The sequence below is a fragment of the Haliotis cracherodii genome, unplaced genomic scaffold (assembly GCF_022045235.1).
Source record: "Haliotis cracherodii isolate W230 unplaced genomic scaffold, xgHalCrac1.p SCAF_13, whole genome shotgun sequence".
In the NCBI taxonomy this organism is placed as follows: domain Eukaryota; kingdom Metazoa; phylum Mollusca; class Gastropoda; order Lepetellida; family Haliotidae; genus Haliotis; species Haliotis cracherodii.
The window spans coordinates 25,549,308-25,570,530 of record NW_027266268.1 but is presented as its reverse complement, the minus strand read 5'-3'; the positions used below and the strand labels follow the sequence as shown (position 1 = coordinate 25,570,530).

Here is a 21,223-nt window from a genome sequence, read left to right as displayed (position 1 = left end):
CTTGAAGATACAGGTAGAACGATCCCAGGGACCAGCATAGCTGGATTTACATACTCTGTACATATATACTGGAGCCTTCATACTGCATATATTTGTGCATAATATGCACCTGTGTGTAATACGCACCCCTAATTATGGGCATTTAAATCGTGGAAAAAAATACCTTTTCTATAGTATCATTTCAGGCTGACTCATGATGCATATGGGAAATAGAGCTAACCCAGACGTCTGCAGTCTTGTTTACGAGTTGTACGCACTCATGCCAGTATGTTCCAACAGCAAACTGAGACGTCTGCAGTCTTGTTTACACGTTGTTCACACTCATGCCAATACTTCCCAACAGCAAATCACAAAGTCTGCAGTCTTGTTTACGCGTTGTACGCACTCATGCCAATATTTCCCACATAAGACAAACCATGAAGTCTGCAGTTTTGTTTACAATAAATACACAAAAAATGCCAATATTTCCCAACAGCAAATCACAAAGTCTGCAGTCTTGTTCACATGTTCTTTAGCTCATGCCAATATTTCCCACAAAAGACAAACCATGAAGTCTGCAGTTTTGTTTACAATATATAGACAAAAATGCCAATATTTCCCAACAGCAAATCACAAAGTTTTAACTCTCCTTTACGAGCTGTTCACACTCATGCCAATATTTCCCACATAAGAAAAAAAACCCAACTAGCCTGTTTGTTTACTAGTTGTACATACACAGTGTCCTAGCAAAGAGACTGCACCATTACCCCAAATATAACTTAAAAACATGGAATTACCTGAAGCTTGTTTACAGTCATCTGCATCCAGTTTGCAACAATAAATGAGTGTAATCGTTAAAGTCCCACAGAGATAGGGAGTGATCGTTGTGTATCACCGTGTTGATCTACAGACCTGCGCTGGTGCGTCACAGCCAGGTACCCAGAGGCAAGCAGCACTAGAAGGCTGGAGTACTTATCACTGACGTACCACATGCTCTAGTTTCCAACAGTTTCCCTCATTGTGTCAGTACGACCATGTCTATATGCCGTTGTTATAACCAGGGCTTTATGCTGTTTTGATGCAGAGTGGGACGTTTACGACTCTTGCTACCGGAATGCATGTCGGCTGGAAATGACATGAACGTCACCTGTCCAATATTTCCATAAATCACATCAACGTCAGCGAATTAACCGCTGGCAATTTGGAACACTTATGTTTGCGAGATAAGAAACAAATGGCTTGACTATGGACAGTGAACCCCTGTGAACAATTACCCTGTGATGTGACGACCTGTTCCACCAACAACAAATACCAACTTTTACTTTCCATGTTACTAGAAGTTGCCGAATAAAATGTACAAAAATGTATAATGATGATTGATTATACTAAAGTTCTTTTATGTTGTTATAACACAAACATTGTCCTACCAACTGTACTACCCATAAGTATTTGAAGAACACCCAGTTTGTTTGTATGACTAATTTAATTTTTCATGGCATGACAGATCAATAGTAATATGAAAGAGCCTGTGTTCTTTAACCTCTTTTAAGTAGTTTATATTGATTTTGTAATAATGCACGCATCTACAACACAATGTTTCATTGCAACGCCCACTATACTGAGATTGATTATTCATTCAATATACATAGAAGCAGACACAATTACATATCTTTTAATTCTTAATTAGATATGATAATTGCCTATAAATAGACAGATATCTAATTATATCAGCTATCAATAAAAGATGCTGTTTGCCAGCCTTTGGGAATATGATCTTGGTGCCTCATTATCATGTATATAGTTAAAAGGGTGTTTAGGCAGAATATGAAGGAGTGGGAGCTAGAAAAGGATGGGTGGGGTGGAGCTAGACATGAAGGGGTGGTGGTGTCAGGACAGGGGTAGGAGTTGAGGTAAGGATTGTGTTGAGGAAGGGGTGGAGCTAGACATTAAAGGGTGGTGGTGTCAGTACAGGGGTAGTAGTTGAGGTAAAGATTGTGTTGAGGAAGGGGTGGAGCTAGACATTAAAGGGTGGTGGTGTCAGGACGGGGGTAGGAGTTGAGGTAGGGATTGTGTTGAGGAAGCGGTGGAGCTAGACGTGGATGGATGGGTGGTGTCAGGACGGGGGTAGGAGTTGAGGTAAGGATTGTGTTGAGGAAGGGGTGGAGCTAGACATTAAAGGGTGGTGGTGTCAGTACAGGGGTAGTAGTTGAGGTAAAGATTGTGTTGAGGAAGGGGTGGAGCTAGACATTAAAGGGTGGTGGTGTCAGGACGGGGGTAGGAGTTGAGGTAGGGATTGTGTTGAGGAAGCGGTGGAGCTAGACGTGGATGGATGGGTGGTGTCAGGACGGGGGTAGGAGTTGGGGTAGGGATTGTATTGAGGAAGGGCCGGAGCTAAACGTGGATGGTCGGGTGGTGTCAGGACAGAGGTAGGAGTTGAGGTAAGGATTGTGTTGAGGAAGGGGTGGAGCTCGATGTGGAACGGTGGGTGGTGTCAGGACGGGTGTAGGAGTTGAGGTAAGGATTGTGTTGAGGAAGGGGTGCAGCTAGATGTGGATGGATGGGTGGTGTCAGGACAGGGGTAGGAGTTTAGGTAGGGATTGTGTTGAGGAAGCGGTGGAGCTAGATGTGGATGGATGGGTGGTGTCAGGACAGGGGTAGGAGTTTAGGTAGGGATTGTGTTGAGGAAGGGATTGAGCTAGACGTGGATGGATGGGTGGTGTCAGGACAGGGGTAGGAGTTTAGGTAGGGATTGTGTTGAGGAAGGGATTGAGCTAGACGTGGATGGGTGGGTGGTGTCAGGACGGGGGTAGGAGTTGAGGTAGGGATTGTGTTGAGGAAGGGGTGGAGCTAGATGTGGATGGGTGGGTGGTGTCAGGACGGGGGTAGGAGTTAGACTGTTCTGACCTGAGTTTGACGTATTCATTATTACTCGCAGAAAGTGTTAAAAGATGGACATAAATTTTACAACTGTTGAGAAAGAAATACTGAACTATCTGATATCACATTATTGACGTACCCAGTTTTTTCTTGTTTGATAGTTTCACATAAACTAAGTAACTATTAAGTCAGCTACAGCCCCCATGAAACAGAAAGAGTCATGTTCTCAGAAGACACATAAAACTTGTTGACATATTCCTATATGATATTAAACATCTTTTATATCTGTGTCCCATGCAGACTGCCTGTAGGGGTGTATGGTGGTTCATTGCTAGAGCAACGACACTTGATCAGGGAGGCCCTCATTATCTACACAATCTATCCCATGTCAATGGTGACTATCTGTTGGGTTTATTTTATTACTTCAGAAGAGAAAGGAAATAATTGACAAAAATGTTATAGGGAGAGGAAGAATGAGTTGTTTGTATGTAGTGTCTCCTTTCCAAGTCAGCCATTTTGAAAACGCCTCATTTTATTTCAGACTGTGTTTGCTAGTACCACTACAAATCTCGTTAAGGTAATCTCGTGAAGTATGTGTTTGCATGTCTGGCTGATGTTTCCACAAGGAGATCTAGTCTTTGATTCACAGCCTCTGTTATATTGTTTGATGCATGTCGGTATATATACTAAACAAAAGAAGTAAAGGATCATGAAATATTTTGAACTACCGTACACATTTCAAGAAAACCAGTCTTCGCGACAAAAGGATATCCCTAAAATGAGTCATGATCCCTTACTTTTGTTGTTCAGTATATATGGCAAAATGAACAAAATCTAGTTTCTTAGACATTGATTATTTTATGAATGACTCATATTCCTAAGATTATTACCCTGTGTTTCCATATCGATAAATATCATATATCACCAATAAAAACTATAATGCTTACAAAAGGCTTTAGTACAATTTTAATTCCTAATACCTGTATGTAATATGTACAATACCCAAACACACTCGGCTATCATCCACTCCCCAACTGAATCCACTAGAAAGGCCATTGTTAATATACATGTTCATGTATTGACGGACACCATTGTGTATTGATATATCGACTGGCGAAACCATAGGGATATATTTACAAATGATATGGTGAAAGCAAGGCTTTGCTTAAATGTGATAAATATCGGCATGTTTACAAAATACTGCAGGCATTTGAGTTGGGGTGAAATGGGGTTTAACATCACATTCAAGATTATTGCACTTATAATTACAGATAATTTGTTCTTACACTTAAACCAGCGATGTTTGATTGGTCTTGAGAAAAAAGAATAAATCCTACTGTCATCATGTTTACTGTTTACATGATCTCATGATGGGTGAGGTGAGGTGAAATGGGCTTTAACATCGTGCTTAAGATTATTGCACTTACATAGCAACGTGCATGCAAATGTGTGTGTGTCAACTTGTACTAGTCGAGGCTAATGTCGATTTTATAGTGCTAGTTCACTGAGATACTATGCCGCAGTTTAACATGAATACCCCACTCAGACACAGAATACTGACTCTGAGTCGACCAGTCCTTGTTTTAGCCCCTTAATGCCGAGTGCCAGACAGGGTACCAACAAGTAGCACCTTCAATCATCGAACCTCCGCTCTCTGGGGAGACGCACTTATTATCTATTATTTGTCAAGGTTTCAAACTGTTTTGAGTCTGAGCCTACATAAGAATGTAAGTTGGTAAAATGCTACCAGTCCTACAACTAATCTCCATAGTAATGTGAGAATTTGTAACACATGGCAGACTCATTTCCTGTCATCAGGCAAACAACTGACAACAATTAACATCTGATGGTGTTTTATCACCACACAGTCATCCGCAGCTATTTGAGGGCATTAATACACCATCAATGACACAGCAATCGAATGTAATCAATGGAATATGTAACATTGTAAAAATAAGAAAACACAGGCGAATTAGTCCAGGCTAAAGCCTAAATATCACCCAGTGTAATGTGTGAAGTCATGCAATAACAAAGTTTATAAAACTATTATTTCTGCTTCTGGGACACATCAGTCACAAGGCATGAAATATAAAAATATCTGTCTACCTGCAGGTTGAAATTTATCATTATTATTATTATTATTATTATTATTATTATTATTATTATTATTACTTGCAGCTAGACTCACCGTAAAGTGTAATCATTGTAAGACCACCAGTCTATTCACTCTGCTTCTATTCATCCATGTAACTATACTGAAGTACTGTTTATCGTGACGGTGTACGCAACATGGTGAGTAATAGGATAACTCCCTGTGCCAGATGGGCTGTACGGCACAGTCACTGCATAGCTGCCACCTGCCTTGTGATATACGGCAGATATACACTGACATAACACATTTACTACATGGCACACTGTGTCATATATTGTTGATATATACGGTAGATATACACTGACATAACACATTTACTACATGGCACACTGTGTCATATATTGTTGATATATACGGTAGATATACACTGACATAACACATTTACTACATGGCACACTGTGTCATATATTGTTGATATATACGGTAGATATACACTGACATAACACACATATACTATTTGACACACTGTCATATATTGTTGATTTATACGGTAGATATACAATGACATGACACACATATAGTACATGACACACTGTCATATAGTGTTGATATATGGCAGATATTCAATGACATGATATACTACATGACATTTTATGTCACACATTTACTACATCACACACTGTCACAGATATACATAACACACTATGTCACAGATTTACTACATGACACACAATATCACAGATATACATTAACATAATATTGTGATGACACAGCAGACTACCATTCAGTCATAGAAATAAAGCTAGTTTATCTCAAAATATATATTTACAAAATATAAAGTAAAATCTAAATGAACCCAAGAACAATGGTTAATTTCAAATCTTATCTCCTATTGAAAATCTCACTTTATCTCCTATAGAAAACAGCTTTGCTATTAATAATCTCACTTTATCTTGTATTGAAAAAAGCTATGCCATTGAGAAACTCACTTTATCTCCTATTGAAAACAGCTACACTATTGATAATCTCACTTTGTATTCAGGCTGCATGGATCAATGCTCATGATGTCAATCACTGAATTGTCTGGTCCAGACTTGATTATTTACAGACTGCTAGCTGAAATATTGCTGAATGTGGCATTAAACAACAAACAAACAAACAAAAACTTTATCTCCTATTGAAAACAGCTATGCTATTGACAATCTCATTTTATCTCCTATAGAAAACAGCTATGCTATTGACAATCTCACTTTATCTCCTATTGAAAACAGCTTTGGAAATCACCAACAAGATTCAGTTTAATTTCCCCCAGGTCAGATCAGTCCTGATTAATACAGCCCAAAACCATTCAACAAAACATGAAATCAGGCATAAAGTATCTATGTATACTACAAACTAGTATCCTATAGTGGACATGATATATCTCTCTGCCCTGCATAAACCTCCGATGGAAGCAATAACATTGTCAATGAATTAATAGGACTTACCCAATGAGCATTCTGGCATTACTGGAAGTGCAATGTCTAAGTGACATCATAAATGCACCTAATCTGATTAATCCATGTACATTGTTTGCCCTCATCCTAGGTGAGATGCTGACAGCGACATATGTGGCAGCCCTACCACCACCGCCATGACAGCCATATACGGTATTGATCCCCTGCACTATAGGCCTGGGACATATCGCCATATCACCCAGCCTCATTAGTGCTGCTCTCTCACTGGTCAATAAGTATACACAATGTAAGTAATAATTTATTGCCTTCCTAAGAGGCATGTTATTGAAAGTTATTTTTACTGCATATAGTCTACATTGGACTGTCCCACTGGAGGACATGTTTTGCAAAAGTTTGCCTGGACGGTCAAGGTCAAACAAATATTGTTTACGAACTAAAATAAAGTCAATCCAAGGATACTGTTTTGCAATAAGATTCCCATTAAAGCAATATTGGTACTTTTATACTACAATTCTAAAAATCTTATTTAAAATTTTGAAAAAATCATACTCAAAATATGCGTATGGTGAAATACTGGCAAGTGAGTTGGGTTTAACGCCTTTGAACAGTATTCAAGTTACATCACAGCGTGTCAGCCTAATGTGGGAGTAAAGTCAGCAGTGATGCAGGTCTCAGACATTAACCACTTTGGTGAAACTCATTGAGCATGGGTATGGTGCTGATAAACCTAGAAACATGATCCGGGCGAACTGGGATTCATACCCATGATCACAGTTTTCTGGCATAACCAGGGGATGTAACTCTGCACCGAGAAATGCATTGCCTAAGATGACTGGGCCACTCATGACCCTGTAAAATGCTTGCATAATGATATCAGTGAACTGTTTCCACTTAACAGGATGCTGCCCTACCACTTTTGAGTCTACTCAGACATCATGTTAGATGGAGCAGGTCATTCTTGATGCAGTGGATTTCTCTGATTACATTGAGTCAATGAATTAATTCCCTCCAGGCACTAATTACAATGTCTAGGCCTACACTGGAGACTGGCACCAGACCATAGAATCTATAACCACACGTTAAATGTTTAAAGATAACTCAATTGTACGTGTTCTTACTACACAGACATTAACGTTTAATTCCCATGGTCAGATAGCTGATGGCACAGGCTGCCATCTTCATCTCAGAACTGCTGTTCAAGGTTCAATGTGGATACAAATCTGATAAATGGCCATCTTTTATTTTGGGATCAAAATCCTATGCCATAGTGGTGATCTGCTCTGGACAAGGGTAGATAACTCCTGACAAACTTCAATGCCATGGCAACATGTTTCGTAAGACTCAAGGCTAACCTTCTGTTATGTTCTGTAAGCCATACTAATGAAAAAGACAAAAATAGGCCCAAAAAAATGAATTAGAAATAGGAGACTTTCTTTGAAAGCTTGAAACAGCATGAGGGCTGCCTGCACAAGGACTAACATGCATATAAAAGATTCATCCTCGCTCCATCACATTCAGCTCATCATCTGTAGAGGTTCTTTATAATTGGCTTTTCCAGTCAGCAGCACGAACAGAGAGTGCTGGATTAGACATAATAGTAACACACACTTCGTAAACCCTGCACAGATCAACTCAGTCTTTGTAAAGCAACACCTACCGACTGCTGTCCTTAATTACCTGGGAATGATGTTTATCAGTCGCTTATCTTGCTGTTCGGTAAGGTGACAATGGAGCTGGGAAGTTGTTCACGTCAGGAAATTTCACCAATGAAAACAGCATTGACATAACTGCACGAAACAGTATGAAAGGGTGTGAGAGTGCTGACTGACCTTGAGTGTTAGAATGAGTGAGTGAGTGAGTTGGGTTTAACGCCACTTTTAACATTATTCCAGTTATATAACAGCGTGTCAGCTTGATGTGGGAGGAAAGCCCGAAGTGATGCAGGTCTCAGACGTTTACCACTTTGGTGAAACCCACGAGCACGGGTATGGTGCTGACAAATCTAGAAACATAATTGGGGTGAACCGGGATTCGAAACCACAATCATAGGTTTCCGGCGTGTCCAGAGGACACAACTCTGCACAGCAATCGCGGCACCTTAGACGACTTGGCCACCCGTGCCCTCCTGATGATGATGATGATGATATAGTGAAAATATGGAACATTTAGAGGTTGCAGAATTTCTACACGTCCTACATGCTACACAGTGTATATACAGAAAAATTCACCGGTGAAATCATCATTTCACCGGTGAAATCATCATTGAAATGAACTGTACAAAATGCACTCATAAAAAATACAGTATGAAAGGAAGTGAGAGTGCCGAGTGTGTTAGAGTGGTATATGATGATGCCGCTGATGATGATGATGATGATGATGATGATGATGACAACAGTAATAATGATTGATGATGATGACAACGACAACAGTGATGATGATGATGATGATGATGATGGGAATAAAAGATGTCAATCACGATGATGACGACAATGATGGTGATAACAATGATGACAGCAATGATGATGATGATGATGGAATAAAAGATGTTGATCATGATGATGATGATGACGACGACGATGGTGATGATGACAACAGTGATGATGATGATGGCAGTGTTGATGATGATGATGATGATGATGATGACGATGACGACGATGACGACGACAATGACGACAACAATGATGACGACGACAGTGATGATGAGATAACACAGCAGCAAACAATACAACTAGGTCAGCATCACCTGAATTAGTCCACATGACATGACATCAATGACTTCTACAGATGAATGAATACCCAATAACCAGGTACTTGAATACCAGTCAGCTTACTCCAATCTCAGGTTTCAGAGAACCGCAACAGGTGTTTCAGTTGTCAACTTTAAACAGTGACATTCATGATAATCATTTACATACACATTCCACACTGATCAATCAATACTTTGATGTACACAGGTATTGTTGCCGGGCTGTCAGGGTGATATATGAGGCTACTGAACTAGCATTGTCTTAAAACTAAACTGATGTAACAGAAGTGTTGCAGCACATTGTTCGTCTCCGTCCCCACTCTGTTTATTGCTAACACAGTGATCCATCATACATGCCCCAGGCTTAAAACCAGTCACCTGTCACTGTTTTACCACCATGTGACAAGGAAAAAAGATAATTATTTACGGTAATTGATTTCTTTGTGGTAACATCAGAGGATATAAAATATATATATCTGAAAAATACATGCTTTGAATAGACAGATGAAAAGATTGAAAAGACACATTTTGTTTCAAATCTAAAATGAAGAAATTCATACAAGTGTGATTACATAAGATTATATATTACTCTAAAGAAGTTAAAGAACACTTGATTTTTTCATATGATTATAGTTAATCTGCCATGACATGACAGATTAACTACGGTCATATAACACAATCAGGTGTTCTTTAACTTCTTTAGAGTAATATATAATTATACTGTATAAGGTGAGGTGAAATTGGTTTTAACATCGCGTCCAAGATTATTGCACTTCTAAAGCGATGTGCATGCATATCTGTGTGTTTGTGTGGCTGCTTGTACTAGTCCGGACTATTGCCAAGTTTATAGTGCTAGCACACTGAGATACTATGCCGCAGTTTAACAAGAATACCCCACTCTGACCCAGTACACTGACTCAGAGCCAACCAGTCCTTGTTCTAGCCCCTTAATGCTAAGCCCCAGGCAGGGTAACAACAAGTACCATCTTTTAACGTCTTTTGGTATGCGGCCGGGGATTGAACCCGGACCTTCCGCTCTCCAGGCGGACACTCTACCCCTAGACCATGGAGGTCTCATGATGGACCACCTATATTATGTTTTTCCTTATTTTAAGAAGTAAATAGGTAAAAGGGGTTTTACTCTTCAGTCCTCACTAGACCATGGAGGCAGCCTATCCCGTCCTGCATAAATAGATACCATTTTATCAAATTGTTGAAGTGTCTAAGATGGTTCACAAAGGGACACCAATCAACATGATGGTGTCAAGGGAAGTCAGTCTGGTAAAAACGACTGTCTTAAAACGACTCCAGATTTGGCATTGGCAAACTTAATTCAGCATTTCTTTTCCAAAATAATATCAACATTAGAATACAAAAGTATTACATATTGACATAACTCTGTTGTACTGTTGAGTCACAAAGACAATATGTGACAAATGTGACAAATGTGAATTTCAACTTTTCTAACATGAGAATATTTAAACAAACATTGTACAATTTAATGGAAAAAAGCCATTTTCGAGCTTATAGTCAACCCTTAAATCAAGCTTTGGTACTGGGACTAAAGTTTGCCCTCGAGGAAAATATATGACAAAAGTGAATTTCAACTTTTCTAACATGAGAATATTAAAACATAAATTGTGCAATTAAATTGAAAATAGCCATTTCCAAATTTACCCTCCTAACTTTCAAATAATGGGCTATCAATTTTATCCCTAAAGGTCCAGGTTTAAGATTTTAATTTTTTTCATCAATCTTCGACACTCACGTTTCACTTTTAATGTTTGTGTAAACACATGAACAAGAAATTCTTCTTGCTATACAGTATTTTCACACCGGAGTGTTTTATATAAATCCAAACGTCAGGGTGTGTCAAGTATTTGAAACCACACCCTTCTTTCCATTCAGGCTTTGTCCCAGTGGTAGGTGTGATGACCAAGAGTGCATGTCGTGTTCTTGGTGTATGCAGCTCCCATGTGCCGTAAACGTGACAACGGCCTTCGCCGACACAAGACGGTCTGCTAGATTTCACTGTCTACCTAATCCAGCAGTGGATAGGTGCTGTGTGTTTTCCCCAGCACCCTGATAGATCACATCAACACACTGTCTTCACGCTGTCTTCACACTGTCTTTACACAGTACACACCATTCACACTGACTGTAAGATTACCATCTCCAGCAGCAAATATGAATACACAAGAACTTTTATACAAGAACAGTTTTTTTGTTTCTTCTCAAAAGCATACAGGGTTTGGGAGTAGTTTTGTTGTCTTGATGCACAGTCAATGGGTTCGGGGTGCGTGTAATGGTATTCAACATTTATAATAATGTTATGCAGGGAGGTCATTTGTTTGTGAGGTTAAAGAAGGTTTAATGGTGTGTTCAAGATTATTGCACTTTTATGTGGCGTGTGTTTGCACTTTTGCGTGCGCATGTGTAAGAGTGAATATTATCCTACTCTATTTTTTATCCCGGGTATGAAATTCTCTAGTGTCAGGATGATTCTCCCTAGTGAATTTGAACCCATACCAGTATGTTTAATCCTATAGATACTTTACTCTAGTGTGTTTAATCCTATAGATACTATACTCTTGCGTGTTTAATCCTATAGATACTATACTCTAGTATGTTTAATCCTATAGATACTATACTCTAGTGTGTTTAATCCTATAGATACTTTACTCTAGTTGTTTAATCCTATAGATACTATACTCTTGCGTGTTTAATCCTATAGATACTATACTCTAGTGTGTTTAATCCTATAGATACTTTACTCTAGTGTGTTTAATCCTATAGATACTTTACTCTAGTGTGTTTAATCCTATAGATACTATACTCTAGTGTGCTTAATCCTATAGATACTATACTCTAGTGTGTTTAATCCTATAGATACTATACTCTAGTGTGTTTAATCCTATAGATACTTTACTCTAGTTGTTTAATCCTATAGATACTATACTCTTGCGTGTTTAATCCTATAGATACTATACTCTAGTGTGTTTAATCCTATAGATACTTTACTCTAGTGTGTTTAATCCTATAGATACTTTACTCTAGTTGTTTAATCCTATAGATACTTTACTCTAGTATGTTTAATCCTATAGATACTATACTCTAGTATGTTTAATCCTATAGATACTATACTCTAGTGTGTTTAATCCTATAGATACTTTACTCTAGTTGTTTAATCCTATAGATACTATACTCTTGCGTGTTTAATCCTATAGATACTATACTCTTGCGTGTTTAATCCTATAGATACTTTACTCTAGTGTGTTTAATCCTATAGATACTTTACTCTAGTGTGTTTAATCCTATAGATACTATACTCTAGTGTGTTTAATTCTATAGATACTATACTCTAGTGTGTTTAATCCTATAGATACTTTACTCTAGTATGTTTAATCCTATAGATACTTTACTCTAGTGTGTTTAATCCTATAGATACTATACTCTAGTATGTTTAATCCTATAGATACTATACTCTAGTGTGTTTAATCCTATAGATACTTTACTCTAGTTGTTTAATCCTATAGATACTATACTCTTGCGTGTTTAATCCTATAGATACTATACTCTAGTGTGTTTAATCCTATAGATACTATACTCTAGTGTGTTTAATCCTATAGATACTTTACTCTAGTATGTTTAATCCTATAGATACTATACTCTAGTGTGTTTATCCTATAGATACTATACTCTAGTGTGTTTAATCCTATAGATACTATACTCTAGTGTGTTTATCCTATAGATACTATACTCTTGCGTGTTTAATCCTATAGATATTATACTCTAGTGTGTTTAATCCTATAGATACTATACTCTAGTGTGTTTAATCCTATAGATACTATACTCTAGTGTGTTTAATCCTATAGATACTTTACTCTAGTTGTTTAATCCTATAGATACTATACTCTTGCGTGTTTAATCCTATAGATACTATACTCTAGTGTGTTTAATCCTATAGATACTTTACTCTAGTGTGTTTAATCCTATAGATACTTTACTCTAGTGTGTTTAATCCTATAGATACTATACTCTAGTGTGTTTAATAATATAGATACTTTACTCTAGTGTGTTTAATCCTATAGATACTATACTCTAGTGTGTTTAATCCTATAGATACTATACTCTTGCGTGTTTAATCCTATAGATACTATACTCTTGCGTGTTTAATCCTATAGATACTTTACTCTAGTATGTTTAATCCTATAGATACTATACTCTAGTGTGTTTAATCCTATAGATACTATACTCTAGTTGTTTAATCCTATAGATACTATACTCTAGTGTGTTTAATCCTACAGATACTTTACTCTAGTGTGTTTAATCCTATATACACTATACTCTAGTGTGTTTAATCCTATAGATACTATACTCTAGTGTGTTTATCCTATAGATACTATACTCTAGTGTGTTTAATCCTATAGATACTATACTCTAGTGTGTTTAATCCTATAGATACTATACTCTAGAGTAAAATGTCTCCAGGGATAATGTTAAGGTAGGATATAATCCTTGCTTACACATGCACGTGTGCATGCATGTGTGTGTGTTTTTCTCTCTCTTTAAGGCCAAATAACCTCTATGGCTGCTAATATTCCACTCAATGCAAGTTCAATGAACACCCACAATTGGAAGTCTCTGGGTGTTCCTTAACTTCTTTTGTGTAGTATATCAGCTGCCATAGATTTAGATTCATTGGCTTTAGATTTTGGTATGAGACAACATGGCGACAAAAAAGACTTCCATCACGATGAACGTGATGATGCAGACACAGTATGGATAGCTACAGACATTTACAGACAGTCGCACAGAAATGGCAACTTCATGAATATATTAAGTGAATTGATCTTGTTGCGTTGGCAGCTTGTGTGGAGATTGCCTACATAGACTGGTGCCGACATTTAGTGTGTTGTTTTGCATGCCACTACTGGCAATATCGCAACCATATGAAGACAGAGGATATCAGGAACCTGCTTCACACCTTGTACCCATGTGGGGAATCAAACCTGTACCAAGGCATGATGAGAAAACCCTTTAACCACTAGGCCACCCCACTGCCCCTTACACCTAATGGAACACATGTAAGGCATGTATTTGTGCTTCAGATTGACCCATGATCCATGACACTCTTTTCTCTGTATCGTTCTGACACAGACTCATCAATTTGACAAGTAATGGGCCAGTTGACACATAAGTATTTGACGACAATCTGAATCAGCTCTACTGCTTCAAGGCCTGTATGAAGACCCACTGTTGTCATGTAAGATGACATTATGAAGACCCACTATTGTCATGTAAGATGACATTATGAAGACCTACTATTGTCATGTAAGATGACATTATGAAGACCTGTATAAAGACCCACTATTGCCAGGTAAGATGACATTATGAAGACCTGTATGAAGACCCACTATTGTTATGTAAGATGACATTATAAAGACCTGTATAAAGACCCACTATTGTCATGTAAGATGACCTTATGAAGACCTGTATAAAGATCCACTATTGCCATGTAAGATGACATTATGAAGACCCACTATTGTCATGTAATATGACATTATGAAGACCTGTATGAAGACCCACTATTGTCATGTAAGATGAACTTATGAAGACCTGTATAAAGATCCACTATTGCCATGTAAGATGACATTATGAAGACCCACTATTGTCATGTAATATGACATTATGAAGACCTGTATGAAGACCCACTATTGTCATGTAAGATGACATTATGAAGATCTCCATGAAGACCTGTATGAAGACTCACTATTGTCATGTAAGATGACATTATGAAGACAATATGAAGACCCACTATTGCCATGTAAGATGACATTATGGAGACCTGTATGAAGACCCACTATTGTCATGTAAGATGACATTGTGAAGACCTGTATGAAGACCCACTATTGTCATGTAATATGATATTATGAAGACCTGTATGAAGACCCACTATTGTCATGTAAGATGATATTATGAAGATCTTCATGAAGACCTGTATGAAGACCCACTATTGCCATGTAAAATGACATTATGAAGATCTTCATGAAGACCTGTATGAAGACCCGGGCCACTATTGTCTTGTAAGATGACACATGCCGGTGTAAGGTGCCAAAATCTACCTCCCTTCAGAGTATGCCCAGGGTAGATTTTGGGGACTTCCCAGAATCTACCCCCTTTCCGAAAATCTACCCTAGGGGGTATAATCTGGGAGTTTCCAGAATCTACCCCAGTGTAGATGATAATAAATGTTGTTTTATACATGCAAAGAAGAAATAAATATTGTTTAAACTAATAAAAAATATCTTACAAATCACACTGACTTTAACTCATTGTTGTCATCATCAATTTGTAAGTTCGAAAGTTGGTGTTGAGAATTGTGTGAGGAAACGTCTTACACTTATGTTATTGAATAAGCTTTAATATGCTTTGGGAATAGACCTACCTACTTTGGATTGCATATAAAATCATTTTGAAAGCAATTATAGTTTTAACCTAGGGTAGATTCTGGGAACTCCCAGATTATACCCCGGGGTAGATTCTGGGAACTCCCAGATTATACCCCGGGGTAGATTCTGGGAGCTCCCAGATTATACCCCGTGGTAGATTCTGGGAGCTCCCAGATTATACCTCGGGGTAGATTCTGGTAAAGGGGGGTAGACTTTGAAGTGGGGGTATACTTTGTGTTGAGAATTGTGTGAGGAAACGTCTTACACTTATGTTATTGAATAAGCTTTAATATGCTTTGGGGATAGACCTACCTACTTTTGATTGCATATAAAATCATTTTGAAACCAATAATAGTTTTAACCTAGGGTAGATTCTGGGAACTCCCAGATTATACCACAGGGGGTTGATTCTGGGAAAGGGGGGTAGATTCTGGAAGGCCCCAGAATCTACCCAGGTAAACTTTGAAGGGGGGGGGGGGGGGGGGGTATACTTTCAGACTTTACACTGGGTCTGAAGACCTCCGTGAAGCCCTGCCCTGTATGATGACTTTTATGCTAGATGTACATCAATATGACATTAATTAAGTCAGAGAGTACTTACCTACATATTTCAGTTGACGTTGGTTATTGTGTCCTCTGGTTTGGATGTTGGACTGTCCTTGGTAGGGTGCACCTGCCTCTGAATCTCACAATTTCCTGAAACAAAAGCAAAACTGCTTGACTTTAAAAACAAAATTATATTAACTGAAACACAATTAATCCCTTGTTTTTTGTTTAACACTGCACTCAGCAATATTCCAGATTTATAATGGAGTTTTTTTGTTTAACATTGCACTCAGCAATATTCCAGTTTTATAATGGCATTTGTAGTTTAACACCACACTCATCAATATTCCTGCTATATGATGGCTGTCTGTAAATTATTCAGTGCAGATCAAATGATCCAGTGATTGACATCATGAGTATCAATCTATGCAACTGGGATACGATGACACTGAGCCTGTCAGTGAGCGTGACCATGTGATCACATTAGTTACCACTAACAACAAGCATCAGTTAAGTTGCTGAAGACAAGGAAATAACAAGGAAATTACTTCCAATGCTATACAGTCAACATATCACATCTCTATAAGTCACCAGCCATCGTGTCAATTATAACTAGACAACGTCCCACTCATCAACCACTGCACAAGATAAGGACTAATACCTGATACACGAAGTTTGTATTGAATACAATGTTCAGAGTAAACAAATAGTTACTACTTACAATTACATGGAGTATTGACAATCGCATGACTCAGAGAGACTGTGTGAAAAATGCCACCAGAGGCTAAAGCTTGTACAGCATCCATCGATACAGATGGTGGTGACAACATGCCTCACTAACGTTTCACTTTCACTTCGACCATCCTGAACATGTTAATAACATAAAGAGCTTCAGCAGCGATATCCCCTACTCACCAGTCAGTACTTCCTTGCACAGAGATGATCGATCTACCCCTATCTATCTCTACCCCTATCTATCCACCCATGTCAAACAAACATACAGTACTCCACCCCAACTTGAGATAATAATCATGAAAGCCAATCCCTGACGATCTGGGAGTGAAAACAATACGATCACACTTGGCGGTGTATAACAGGTTTATACCATACCTATATTCCAGATGGCCAGGGTATATATACATTTTGTACATGTTCCCATAACAAATGCATTTAGGGGGATCATATGTCACACACACAGCGATTTATTGAGACGATGGTGTTCATAATATACACACTTGTCACACAGTGATGGCGCAAGTTTTGAGGTAATTCCCATAAATACAAAGGTTAGCTTATATTTTATTAGATTCCATGTCCTGATACCTGAAATATCAATAATGATTTACGCTCATTTCCGGACAAAACACTGTGGATTTCACACAGAGAATAGTTTCTCTCAGGTCAATACAAATTAGTTTAGAAATAGAGTGAATATATTACGGATATGTTTATGAGAAAAGAAGTTGCCTCCTTACTGGTAGGTTAACGTCCCTATTAGACGGCACGGAAGATTCAATTAAATCCATACATATGAACCTGGGTGAATGTTATCTGTGTTATTCAATATAGGACAGTTCAATATTCAATGTTTTGCATGTCTATTGATTTGTTTAGGTTCACTAGAACAGTCTGGGGGATGCACGGCGTACTCTGGCTCATAAACAACAGGTAAACATACATCTAAGAAGCATATCCCACACAAGATTCACCTGGACAGTTCTGGGTCCCATTCCTCAAAATGATCGTATCGCTAAGGTGATCGTAAGTCCCATACTTTCACATAGGCTTACGATCATCGTAGTGCTAAGATCGCCTTGAGGAACAGGGACCTGATCAATACACACCAGGTAAACATACATGAAACTAGCAGCCTACACAAGTTCACTCGTACAGTTCTGATCACTTCAAAAGAAGAGTCGGATCCAGGATTTTGAAAAGGGTGTGCACTTAATACCTAGGTGACAAAGTGACTTGACCGAAGGTGCAGTCAACATGTTACATGTCTGAAGAAAGGGGGTGCATGCACCCTGTATGGATCCGACGGTGAAAAGAAATCTGAAATTCCCAAGACTGACTTTAAAAAATGCAAATCCTCCCACCTGACCAATCTGTTGATTAATTAATATTCTTGAATACTTCCAATAAGTCCATGCGGCAGCTTTGATAAAGTATCCTGATAAGCTTGTTGCTGTGGCACAGCCGAGCTGGATGGAATAGACACAAGTGATACTTCTCGTTCAGGGAACACACTCGATGTTATCGCAAACACAATTAAATAAGCCGTCCACTTTTTTTATCCATCCCAGTGACCAGCTGGTAGAAACAAACTTGGTATCCCAACTGAATGAGCATCTTGTATAATTCCACCCTTTCTCCAAAACACTTAGTCCCAGGCAGCTGTCAGGGATGATGTGTCATCACCCATCAATCATCACATGCTGTATATATCACGATTGTTCCACATAGGCAGTATACGGCCATGCAACTTCCTTGATGGAGACATCGTAAACACATAAAACAATTGGCAGGCTGGTTGAGCTAAACAAATTGTATTCCCCTCCGACCCACAGCTGCAGGGGGGATTATAGAGCTGTATACCAGTTGCTGAGGAGATGGGTTGATATGCTAATGTCACCTTGTGTAACAATGTGGCTCTGTGCGCACCAAGCACTTAGTGTCATGATATGCACTAATTTGTTACACAATGGATGAATAGCAACAGTTGAATTAGGAAACAGCCTCAAATAACAATCAGGCTTATCAACTGGAAACCACAATGTCATGAAGTAACACTGATAAACCCTATCTAGTATTACATCTACATTAATTCATATACAAATGTTTATAATTCAAAACTAAAAAATCATTGGACAAGGCTAAAAATGTTAATAATTCAAAACTAAAAAATCATTAAATATACTCCCTAGGAGCTATTTCCACGTAATACCGACAACAGTCACCAGGAATGTAGTCAGAACATTGGACAAGGCTAATTATTTAAAACTACAAAACCATTGAATATATTCCCTAGGAGCTATTTCCACGTAATACAGACAACAGTCAACAGGAATGTAGTGAGAATATTGGACAAGGTTCATATTTCAAAGCTACAAAATCATGGAATATATTCCCTGGGAGTTATTTCCACGTAATACAGACAACAGTCAACAGGAATGTAGTCAGAATATTGGACAAGGTTGATAGTTCAAAACTACAAAATCATTGAATATATTTCCTAGGAGCTATTTCCACGTAATACCGACAACAGTCAACAGGAATGTTATCAGAATATTGGACAAGGTTAATAATTCAAAACTACAAAATCATTGAATATATTCCACAGGAGATATTTTCACGTATTACCGACAACTGTCAACAGCAATATTGTCAGAATATTGGACAAGGTTATTTTACCTTCTCCTTATGGTTCTAGCTCCCGGCTACATCCTCATGTAAAACATCAGTATCAGTACATGTCTAGGCATTGAGCAGCATCCCTGGCCGGGCCGGGACTCCAGACTCTCCTGTGACAGATGCCTGCAACCGTCTCGGGACGATGTTGCGGAGTGAAGATGTAGCAGGTTATTACTGCCGTCCTATGATCTTCCATCATGCAGAGGAAGTTATGTTTAAAGGTCAAGATGTCTGATGGTAATTAAATAATCTGCTTGGCAACCCCCTGTGACCAGTAACCAACATCCCTATTGCATGTCCCGCTCAAACACACTCAAGGTCAATCAGCACTCTCACTTCCTTTCAATTATTTTTTTTTAAATTGATAAGTGCATTTTGTGCAGTTTATTGCAGTGATGTTTTCATCAGTGTAATTTTCTGTATTTGAACTATGTAGGAAGTGTAGAAATTCTGCAACCAATAATATTTCATATTTTTCTGTATATAACAGTTTAAGATGGAGGAAACATATGATCATCATCACTATCATTGTCGTCATCCTCATCCTCATCCTCCTCATCATCATCCTCATCATCATTGTCATCTTCATCCTCATAGCTGTCGTCATCATCATCATTTTCATCATAATCATAATCAATATGTGATTCATTAGTCCTCATTATAGAAAGAGTGAATATTGTTTTAACATCGCAGTTAGCAATATTCCAGCCATGCAAATATCTGGGACAGGCACACCATTGTTTTATAGTACAAGTAATCACAATCTGTGCCATCGTCATATGACTGGAATATTGCTGAGTTTGGCGTTAAACAACAAACAAACACAATCTGGGCCCACCCAATCCCCACTTAAATCAGCACATCGATGAACTGTAACAGGATCTACTATAATAAAACCAGACTGAGTGAGTGAGTGAGTGAGGTTTTACGCCGCTTTTAGCAATATTCCAGCAATATCACGGTGGGGGACACCAGAAATGGGCTTCACACATTGTACCCATGTCGGGAATCGAATCGGGTCTTCGGCGTGACGAGCTAACGCTTTAACCACTAGGCTACCCGACAGCCCCTAACAAAACCAGAAGCTGTGTATACAGTAAGTACACTGATACCTCCAAACCTTACTTCAAACCTACTTCTGTGATTGCCTTTCAGTGAACCATTCACAGGCTTTCCTACAACCACCAAAACAGACATGCCTTCGCTTTCTGTAAACAATACGAGTGTTTTGTGACATGATATCAGTTGTGAGGATAACAGTCCAGTATTTATGAAGTTGCTAGTCAACTCACCTGTGATACCCAGTGAGACAATACCATGGTGTATCTGCCGAGATGGTAATCGATATACCTGTACATGGCATTATATAATGTTGGTGCTGCCACTGCTATCTGTAGCTGAAACCCGATCCACGCGCGTGTACTGCAAAGCCCTATATACACAAGCAGGTATTTAGGTCTACCGGCCAGGAATACTGAGTTTGTTTATGACGGGGATTATGGGTTCCTCGCAGATATGTTTTTCACCATCACAATTTTACTTTCAAGTGCAAGGTGGTCTGTTTTTTGTATGTGTAGTAATGGCTTACAGAAAGTGAGGCTGTAGTGAAAGTTGTTGTTTTTCTTGTCACCATAGCTTTTATTAGGGGTTGGAGTTGAAG

At 38.5% G+C, this 21,223-nt stretch overlaps 1 pseudogene; it reads right to left on the bottom strand.

Moving 5' to 3' along the window:
- LOC139459800 (uncharacterized) overlaps positions 1-17,008 on the bottom strand; it is a 107,735-nt pseudogene extending 90,727 nt beyond the window's left edge.
- Positions 17,009-21,223: the final 4,215 nt, after the last annotated feature.